At 38.2% G+C, this 11,393-nt stretch overlaps 1 pseudogene; it reads left to right on the top strand.

Annotated features, from left to right (window-relative positions):
- Window positions 1-4,587: 4,587 nt before the first annotated feature.
- Window positions 4,588-5,177, top strand: LOC138172557 (small COPII coat GTPase SAR1A pseudogene; annotated as a pseudogene).
- The last annotated feature ends 6,216 nt before the right edge of the window (window positions 5,178-11,393 follow it).

Here is an 11,393-nt window from a genome sequence, read left to right as displayed (position 1 = left end):
CAAGCAGGCTCTAACCCCAGGCTGATGACAGCAGCAGCAGCTGCTGCTGCTTCTGGAGCTTTCAGCCCATAGACTGTATGGAGATTAAGTGATTGATTAAAGGAGGAATGCAGGCTCTCTTTGCTGGTGCTGATGCAGGATTCTTTTGCTTTGTCCATGCTTTGTTCTGGGTCACAATTCTGGGTAGAGGTCCTAATGCAAGCAGGAGTGCTAGTCTGGTGGACCTTGTGGTGGCGGCAGAGAGGGAATCTTCCTCACAGTTTCAAGGTAGAAAAGACTGGTCACTCACAGACTAAAGCACAAACCAGGAGAGGAATAAACACCTCTCCTTTGATCATACAATGTTAGAAGAACTAAAAATGTACAGGTCCCTAGAAATATTTCTGAAAACAGCTGCACAAAACCCCTAAAGCTTGAGACAGTACACCCTCCACACTTGAAACAGAGTCCTACCTTAACAAAAAGCTATAAAGTCAAGAAATTATCTGGGGAAAATGAGCAAAGAGTGGGAAAAATCAGACTATAGAATCTTACTTTGCTTACAAGAAAGATCAAAATATACAACCAGAAGACAACAACATCAAACCTCCTACATCCAAAGCCTCCAAGAAAAAATATGAACTGGTACCAGGCCATGGAAGAGTTTAAAAAGCATTTTGAAAATCAAGTAAGAGAAGTAGAGGAAAAATTGGAAGAGAAATGAGAGTGATGCAAGAAAATCATGAAAAAAAAGAGTCAATACCTCGCTAAAAGAGACCCCCAAAAATGCTGAAGAAAAAGCCCCTTAAAAATAGACTAAACCAAATAGCAGAAGAGGACCAAAAAGCCAAAGAGAAGAATATCTTAAAAAGCAGAACTGCCCATTTGGTAAAGGAGGTCCAAAAGGTCACTGAAGAAAAGAATTCCTTAAAAATTAGAATGGAACCGATGAAAGCTAATGACTTTCCTATTGACGTAAGTTGTCTTTGGCATTTATGGGTTGAGATGTCTAGAAACTGCCACAGCTGCCAGTGATTCAGTTCCCTGAGGCCTGCTCCAGGCTTGTTGGGGGGGGGGGGGCTGGTCTGTGCTGGCATGTTTTGCACTGGACTTAAACTGTTGAAGCAGAGCTTCCAGTTTGTCTTGGACTGGACATTTGTTTCACTCTACCATTTTGTGGGTTCTGCTTCTCTAGAATTTGTTTAGAGTCATTTTTTACAGGTATTTGGAGAGGTTTGGGGGAGAACTCAAGCAAGTCCTTGCTTTTACTCCACCATCTTGGCTCTACCCCTCTATGACCTAGTTCTCAACCCCACTTCAATCACAGACAAAGATGATCATACTCTCGATCTTGCTATCACCCACCAATATGCTACCTCCATGTTAAAGAATTCTGAAATCCCTTTATCTTATCACAGTCTATTAGCTTTATATCTCTTCCTCTCCCTTTCCATACAAAGTGCTACTCTTCATCTACACCATGACCTCTGGTCCCTCTACCCCTCAGTTTTTTCCCTGGCTATTGCCCCTGCATTAACCACTCTCACCTACTTTCCTTATATTAACCCCTTGGTGATCCACTTCAATCCTACATTGTCTTCTCTTGGATTTCTGGTCCCCTTATCTTATTGCTTTCAAGCCTCAACCTTGGATCACTCCCACCATTTGTCACCTTCCTACCTACACATGTACAACTGAACAAAGGTAGAGAAGATCACGTAAGCATTCTGAGTAGGCCCACTACAACTTTAGGTTGCAAAATCTTAACTTGGTTTTCACTGCTGCTAAACAATCTTTTTACAACTCACTGATCAACTCACTCTTCCACTCTCCACAGCGACTCTTCCAAAACTTGTCATGCATTCTCAAACTTCCCATTGTTCCCCTCCCCCCACCTTCTTAACTGAGAGCACTGCCCCATATTGTACTGAAAAAATTGAGCCCTTTCATTCTCCCAGAGTTCCCTTTTCTCCCTTCTAATTAGTCTCATATCAGATACCTTCCACCACTATTTCCTCCTTCACCTCTGTCTCACATAGAAGTAGCCCTACTCTTTGCCAAGGTAAAACCCTCTGCCTCGACAAAGGGTGCCATCTAATCTTGGCTGTTCCAACAGATTACCTTTCTGTAATCCCCACATTATCACTAATCTTCAGTTTCTCTGTCTACTTGTTCTTTCCCTACTTAATATAAACATTCCTATGTCTCCTCCACTCAGAAAAACCCTTACTTCACCCTTCTGTCACTACTATCATTGTGTGTGTGTGAGCATGCACACACACACACACACAAATATATACTTCCATAATATATATGGGCATATACATTTATACATACATATAGCTATAAACATATGCATATCCTTCCATTATAGACAATATATATGGATACACATGTGAGTTTATATAATACACATATATGTGTGTATATATTCATTTATGATTGAAGGATATATATATATATGTGTGTGTGTGTGTTTATGTATACACACATATATACACTACACAATGAAAACTACCAATGTCTAAACTATAGGACAGAGGAATTATAATATTCTATAATGACAGCAATAGTTGACATTTGTATACTGATTTATAATTCACATATCTTCCAAAATGTACTCATTATCTTTCTATTGAAACCCACCCACCTTCTAAACTTCTCAGTTACTATCAGGGGCATCACTGTCTTCCCATAAGCCCAGGCATACCACCTAGATACCATCCTTGATTCCTTGTTCCCTCGTTCTTCTTACCCCATATCCAACATCTCTCTATTATGTTCTATCTTTTACTCTGAAGCTACTACCATCTTGCCACCTTAGAGCTGGACTATTACAATAGCTTTTTGGTCTGCCTGATATATCTTTCCCCACTCCAGTCCATCCTCCATTCATCTGTCAAAATGACCTTCCCAACGGGCAGATCTGACCATATCACCTTTCTACTCAGTAAACTCCAGGGACTTATACCTTACACTCTTCTTCATGTACTCTTTGATCCAATGACATTAGCCTTCACTGTTCCATGAAAAAAAAAATACTTTTTCTCTTCACTCCAGGAATTTTTTTCTTTTTGTCCCCCATGTCTGGAACACTTTCCTTCCTCTTCTCCATCTCTGAGCTTCCCTGACTTCCTTAAATCCCACCTAAAATGCCATTTTCTACAGGAAACTTTTCTCATTACTTCTTAATCCTAATGTCTTCCTTCTGGTAATTATTTACAATTTTTCCTGTATATAGCTTGTTTGTACATATTTGTTTGCTTACTGACTCTGATAGATTATGAGCTATTTGAGGGCAAATACTACATTCTGCCTTTCCATGTATCCCTAACACTTAATGAAGTGCCTAGCACATAGTAAGTACTTAATAAAGGCTTATTGACAGACTAATATATGAAAAATGTCAGAGGACTGGCTTTGGGATAATATGCCTAACCCAGTCTTAAAAATTCTTTTTTACATTCCATGAACCAAGTACCTTCCCAGCTGACTTAGGAAGCAAAGTGTCCTTTCTTTTCCTGGTATGGAAGAGAAAGGGGAAGAGCAGACTGAAACACTAAGTATCTGTAATACTCATAGCTATTTTATTACAAATGAATGTCATGAACTTTAGGTGAATTGAACAGAGAACTTAGCAAATAAACAAAGGAGGCAAATCATAGGTTTTACAAAGGGATCTTCCTTAATACTTTGTGCTAAGAAGGGGGATGATGGAATAGTGGTCTAAGGAGCTGTACAAATAACTATCATCTCCTCTTTTCTCATTTGTTGTTTACTATGGATATGATAGAACATTTCATTTTGCTGGGATTCATCTCTAACTGCTGGTTAAGTAGGTGGTGACAGAATATCAGACTGTTTATTCTAGGGATGATGGACATTTAAAAATGAGATTATAAGAACATACAGCAGACTGTCATCTTTATCTTTTAGAACACCCAGCGCACAGTTAGCCTTGAGTCAGTAATACTCACATGATGCAATGAGCACAGAGTGATGCCTGTAGAATCAGAAATACTGAATTCAAGTTTAACCTCCAATATTTACTTTATATGTGACTTTGTGAAAGTCATTTAATTTCTATGGGCCTCAGTTTCCTCAACTGCAAAATGAGTGTTCTGGATGATGACAAATCCTGGGCTCCTTGTAACCCTAAATCTCCAATTCCTTGATCAATACCTTTGAGAGTTCTGAAAATCTGCGATAGCATTGGTGTGGTCATTTCCTCTATTGAAATGGATAATCCCCTCGGTGCCTATGTAGGCTTATTTATAAGTTGCTGTGGCCCTTTGTATGATCAGATCGTGTGGTGGTTAACCTCTCTCCACTTAAGTAGGCATGCTGAACCCCGTTCTTGGAGTCAGACTGCCTGAAGTCAGATCAGGGCTGTGGCTCCTACTATGTGGTCTTGGGAAAATCATTAGAGACTTTTGAGTCTCAGCATCCTCACTTGTAAAATGGAAAGACCAGGTCTTTCCAACAAGTGACTGGTAGCTTTTGGTGCTGCTGTTGTGTTGGCCCCAGTGAGGGAGAAGGAGGCTTGTAGCCACTGGAGCTGGAGTCGCCACCACAGGATCCCCAGGCAGGCCTGATTGAGCTTCAATAATGTCATTCATCTTTAGGTGAATCTATAATGGCTTCAGCAATGTCCTGCAGTTGTTAGGAATCTATAAGAAATTTGAAAAACTTGTGTTCTTGGGTCTGGATAATGCAGGCAAAATAACCCTTTGGCACATGCTCAAAGATGACCCATTGGGCCAACTTGTCCCAACACTACATTCAACATCTGAAGAGCTGACAATTGCTGGCATGATTTCTACAACTTTTGATCTTGGTGCACACAAGCAAGACTGGCAGGTTTGGAGAAACTATTTACCAGCAATTAATGGAATTGCCTTTCTGGTAGACTGTGCAGATCATCCTTGCCTCCTGGAATTCAAGGTTGAATTCAAGGCACTAATGACAGATGAAACAATATCCAATGTGCCAGTCCTTATTTTGGGCAATAAAATTGACAGATCAGATGTAATCAGTGAGGAAAGACTCGGCAAGATATTTGGGCTTTTCCACAGGAAAGGGAAACATGGCCCCTGAAGGAGCTGAGTGCCCACCCCATGGAGGTGTTTATGTGCAGCATGCTCAAGAGGAAGGATTACAGCAAGGATTTCTGCTGGCTTTCTCAGTTCATTGATTGATGTGGGGGCAATGAAAATAAAAGCCTCTTACTTCTCTGAAAAAAAAAATGGAAAGACCATACCCATGCTACTTACTTTCCACTATTTCTGAAATGATGAGAAGAATGAATAGAAGTAAATACATGTTGTATTTACTAAATACAAAATTATGTCATTGAGAGAGATATCCCAGCCCTGCCATTTGCTGCCTATTGACCTTGAACACATCACTTTAGTTACTTCTTACTAAAATGACGGGTTTGGATTAGATGACCTTCAAGGTCCCTTCTCCTCTAAATTCTATAGTCACATATTAGGATTGTTGATATGACGCATCTATGTCATGATAGAGCAAAGAAATACTCTATATAGAATGATGAAGACATGACATAGACATGATAATTATGAGTCATCCCCCCAAAAATAGCTTAGAGAAGGCCAATACTCTTGTGTGCGAATGACTGCTTTGTTCTCCTAGAAGGGAAAAAAATAGAGTAAATGTAACTAATTTGTAACTCAATGATAGGAGGAAGGGATAGAAAAATGAATCATACACACAAAGAAGACCCCTTTCTTGGGAAGTACTTTTTCAAATGGAAGGTTGTACTTCCTTCCTCCTCCCCCCATTCCCACTCCTCTAGCCTTTTGACTTATTTGCATTCTGTGTCTTCACCTGCTTTCCAACCTGCTGCACAAACATTCCAGCTTTGTGATTCAGGGAGGGGCTGAGGGAGACGCACGTGTCCTGCATGAAAATGGTGAGAGGCTGATTTTGATTTTTAGTTGCTTGAACTGCTTTGACTGGTTCTCATTCCATAGACAAGTAGGATGAATGTCGGCTGAATAGCAATGTATTATATATAATTATCTGTATGCTCAAGAGCTTAATGCTGCCATTTCAAAAGGGTCACAGCCCACAGCCATATAACCCAGGACTTACAGGATCTTCTGACTGTTCTGGGATTTAAGCCACAGTCTTTAGCCAGGTACGGACTAGGTAGCAGCTTGGTATAGTAGAAAGAATATTGGGTATGGAATGTGAAGAATTGGACTGAAATCTCAGTTTTTCTCTTGACAAGCTATGTAGTCTTAGGAAAAACACTTTATTTTCCTGGACCTCCATTTCTCTATCTGTACAATCAAGAGATTGAAATGAATGATTTTGTAAATTCCTTTCATCCTTTTGAAAAGGCTGTCAACTGGGGTAGCTAGTGGTGCAGTGAATAGACAATCGGCCCTAGAGTCAGGAGGACCTGAGTTTAAATCCGGCCTCAGACATTTGACACACTTACTAGCTGTGTGACTTTGGGCAAGTCACTTAAGCCCAATTGCCCTCGAAAAAGCAAAAAAAAAAATGCTGTCAGCAATAATAACAGTAACAATAGCAGTGATAATAATGTCCTTTATATGTGCCAGGCACTGTACTAAGTGCTTTACAATTATTGTCTTATTTTATCCTCACAAAATCGTGGGAGTTAGGTATTACTATTATCCCCATTTTACAGATGAGGAAAGCATAAAGTGATTTGCCCAAGGTCACAGAACTAATGTCTGAAACTGGATTTGAACTGATGTCTTTCTGACTCTAGGCCCAGTACCTAGATTCTTTACTGTAACCTTAGCTTCATTGAAGGATAAACTCAGATTCTTTCTCCTATGGGAAGACTTTCCAGATTGATCTCCTTGGTTATTATTGCTCTCCTTCTCCTCAATTAAAAAAAAAATTCTTTATCCAAAGAACATGGCACCACAAGTCTGAAACTGGGAGGGATGTTCCAGGTCACCTAGTCTAAACTTCATCATTTTTCAAAAAGTGAGCAGAGACCTGCAGAGGTTAAAAGACTTAGTTAAGGTCACATGCATATAGCAAAATAGCTTTTGAACCCAAGTCCTGTGACACCAAGACTTGACACCAAATAGAGTGCTTTTTCCATTGTTGTAGGGTACTTATTAGTGAAGTAATTCCTTTCACTCATGCAGAGATACAGTGTATATTCTATACCTAACAGTAAAGAATTTGCTAAGACTTGGAAAGGTTGTATGGCTAGCCCAGTGTTCCAGTGTGTGGTCAGAGGTAGGACTTAAACCCAGATCTTTTGGTCTCCAAGTTTGGCTCTCTATCCACCACAGAAGGCTACCTGTCCTAATTTTGAACTCACTTAACAGTGTACATGTTGAATCCCTCAGTAGAATGACTGGAGGTCAGGGATCTCATTTATAGGTGCATAATAAATGCTTTTTTGCTGTTGTTCCCTTCTAGTACTCATGTTTTGTGGTTCTGTTTTGTTCATCATATGTGAATTTCCAGAGACTTTTCAATAGTTATATTCCTCCTCACCCCAACTTTTTCATTATCCTGTAAAAGCACATTTAAACATTTTTCCCGTATATGAACACTCTAAAATTATTCCCCAACAGGTACTCTTCACTGAGACCTCCTTTGGATTTCCCAACCAGAAGCCAGAGAAATGAAATTTCACAGTTAATATGACTCAAGGGCTCTTGGGCCCATTGTGCTTTAAAAAGGATGACATGTTGTACCCAGGGGGATACTCCATACAAGCTCGAGAGTTCTTTTTTAATACAGAAAGTGAGTTTGTAGAAGATTGTCAGAAAAGAGGTGAAAAAAAAACTCACAGAAGGCAAATTTCCATAGCCAGCGGGGGAATGGGTTTCTTGAATGCTCATCTCCAATTTGGTGCCCCTTTATAAAGTATCCCCTGTTTTGGGAGCAAGTTTGAGAAACTGCTGAGCAAGATAAGAACTACCTTTCAAGATCCACTCTTCCTCTCAGAGTAAATTACACATTGGGATCAATCCAAATGGAATTAAGGAGGAGTTTCTTTATCAAACAGTACTAAAGGGAAACTGGTTGCTGCAGATATTTACTAGCTATGTGTCCCTGGCCAAGTCATTTAACCTCTCTGTGCCTCAGTGGCCTCATAATAATATAGATAATCTTAGCATCTACCTCACAGAGTTACTGTGAGGATCAAATGAGATAATTTATATAAAGTAATTTACAAACATTTAAATCCTATACAAATGCTAGCTTTTTAGTAGTAGTAGTAGCAGTAGTAGTAGTAGTAGTAGTAATAGTAGTAGTAGTAGTAGTAGTAGTAGTAGTAGTAATAGTAGTAGTAGTAGTAGTAGTAGTAGTAGTAGTAGTAGTAATAGTAGTAGTAGTAGTAGTAGTAGTAGTAGTAGTAGTAGTAGTAGTAGTAGTAGTAGTAGTTAGCTGTCATAGCAGGAAAAGGAAGAGCAGCAGCAGCAGCAGCAGCAGCAGTGTTACAATAATAGCGTTATCATTAGCAGATTCTATTTTCCCCTCTCCTTTCCAGTCTTCTGGTTAGATAAAAATTACACTACAATTTGCTAAGGTTAATGCTTTTCCCCTTCCTTTTTTTCTCATCCATATCTTACCAACCACATACTATCTCTCAGGATTAGAGTGTGAGCTCTTTGAGAGCCAGGACTATCTTTGCTTTTCTATTTCTGTTACCAGCAGTAAACAAAGTACTGGTGCATAGTAAGTGCTTAAAAGGTACTTTTTTATTCATTCATTCATTCATTTTTCATTCTTTTAAATAGATTTACAGGAGTTAAAATAAATTTGAACTCTCAGAGACGGAAGTGACTGTAGAATTAATTTATTATCTCCACTCTTTTACACAAAAGGAAACTGAGTACCAGAGAAGTCAAGCTAATTTCCTAAGGTTAGACAGATAGTAAATAACAGATTGAAAATCGGAACACAACTATTCTGACTACAAATTCAGAATTCTATTAACACCCCCATGCCAAAACCCTTTACAGGCCCATCCCAAGGCTCCTCAATGATAAGTTTTCTCTGATAACCCTATTTCCAATTGATTTCATCCCTTTTTGATCATCTTCCTCCTAATACTTAACTATTGCCAGCATCACACTATTTAACACCTTACTTGGTTAGTTTTCTTTTTTTAGTTTTATTTTAAATTCATGGAATAAAACAAGAATTTCCAAAACAAGTACAATAAAAAAGATAATTGCACATGTAAATTTATTTTTTTCATTCCTTCCCTCAACCCCCTGCCCTAGAGATTGCTACCATTAGACAAACGTAGGTATACATACACACACATATATGAAATTCTATACATAGTTCTATTTTTCAGTTTTTTCTATGGATACAGATACTGTCTTCATAAGTTTTTTATAGTTAATTAGGGTATTTATAATAGTCATAATATAACAACTTATTCAAAGTTCTTAAAACAGTATTGCTATTACTATGTACAATATTCTCTCGGTTCTGCTCATTTTGTCATAATTTTGGGCAAGTTTTTTGATATTTTTCTAAAGTCATTGAGCTCATTTCTTGTAGCATAATAGAATTCCATCACAATTACATACCACAACTTGTTCAGCCATTGCCCAATTGATGGGTATCCCTGAATTTTCCAGTTCTTTACAATTTCCAGTTTTGTTGTTAATGGGCCTGTTATTTTATTGCTCTAGACAATAAAATTCCATTGAGGAAACTCACTGCACTAGTGTATATCAGCTCCTGCCCTACAACTTATGATTTTAAAGAGTCATTCTGGGGTATTGAGGTTAACTTATTTGTCCAGGGTCCTAGAACTAGTATGTGTCAAATGTAGGACTTAAAACTGAGTTTTCCTGATTCCAAGGCAGGTTCTCTACCCAGTTTTTTTTTTTCTCTCTCGCTTCAGTCAATCAATCAATAAACATTTATTAAGTGACTATTATTAGATGCCAAGCACTATGTAAAACATGGAGATAGAAGTACAAAGACAAAAATAATCCCTGTTCTCAAGGAACTTATATTCTAGTGGGGAAGACAACAAGTATATACATATACATGTATATGTATGTATATGTATATGTTTATATACAGATATGTATACATATAATAGAAACAAAATAAATGTATAGAAAAATAATAGATACATATACAATATAAACAAAAATACATATGTATGATGTAAACATAAGTATGTACAAATACAGATCATATACAATGTAAACAAATTCAAATTCTATAGTGTCTATGGTCTTTATTGTTACCTAATATACTATATTCATGTTTGCAAGTAGAGTTTGCCTAAAAGATCATAAAGTCCTTAAGGGTAGAACTCTTGCCAAAGCCTTTTTGTTTTTTTCAGACCTCCCACCCTACCCTGATATACCCATATATACCTTGCAATATACACATAGTAAATACTTGAGAAATAGTTGTTGTACTTGAATAGGTTAGAATTAGGAGCCCCATATTTACTGATAGGCCACATGAGATCTTCATTGTATATACATTTGCTACTCTTTTGGGTTGGAGAGACCCAATTCAGTTGTAAGCAAGTACCAGCACCATGCCGAATTCTGAAGCAGCCCAGAAACTCAGAACCGCTCTTGGTATTAAGTTGACCAGTTTACCATTCCTGCTTCAGACACTTATAGCTGTGTGACAATGGACAAGTTACTTAATCTATACCAATCTCAGTTTCTTCACTTGCAACTGAATCATCTACCTCGTAGTCTTATGATAAGAATACAATGATATCGTGTCCGCAAAGTGCTTCAGAGTCTTTAAAATTTACTTTTAAATGCTAGTTGGTGATAGAACCATATGAAGTTACCTAACCCAAAATAGGTTACAACGTTGAAAACAAGAAGCTACAAATCTGAGCTGATTTGCAGTACTTTTGGTGTGTGGGTAAGCATTTGCTAGGCAATGACTAAGTAGACAGCTTTCTCCCAAAGTTGCTGGGTGATCCCACAGAAATGCAGAATTGTACATTTAAAAGGGCATAAGGGTGTGGATTGGTAGAATTGAATGGGAAAGACATGAACAAAGTCACAAAGGTAGTTTCAGATGTTTGCTTAAACTAATACACACACACACATATATTTGAAGATATCTGTAAGCAAGGAAGAAAAAAATTCTAGCCAGAATTTATCTTTAATTAAACATTATTTCCAACTAACTCCATATGTGCATTAGGCACAATGTGTTTCAACTTACAAAGTGTGATACACACACATGCTCACACACACACACATACTGTGCCACCACCACTGCCTCCACATAAGGAAAAGTAATGTTTGTTCACTGTTTGGTAACAAAATTCTGTCACTTCCCACAGTACTTGTTTATCGATGTTTTTCATTAGGCTGGTTCTGGAGAAGTGAAAGTCTAATGACCGATAACAAGAATAAAGCCAAGGAAAAGAAGGA

This window comes from Petaurus breviceps, unplaced genomic scaffold (assembly GCF_028583685.1).
Source record: "Petaurus breviceps papuanus isolate PSGF00001 unplaced genomic scaffold, PetGlider_PUasm1.0 551, whole genome shotgun sequence".
NCBI classification, from domain to species: Eukaryota; Metazoa; Chordata; class Mammalia; order Diprotodontia; family Petauridae; genus Petaurus; species Petaurus breviceps.
Note: the sequence above shows the minus strand (reverse complement) of the source record. Positions and strands in the feature narration are given on the sequence as shown.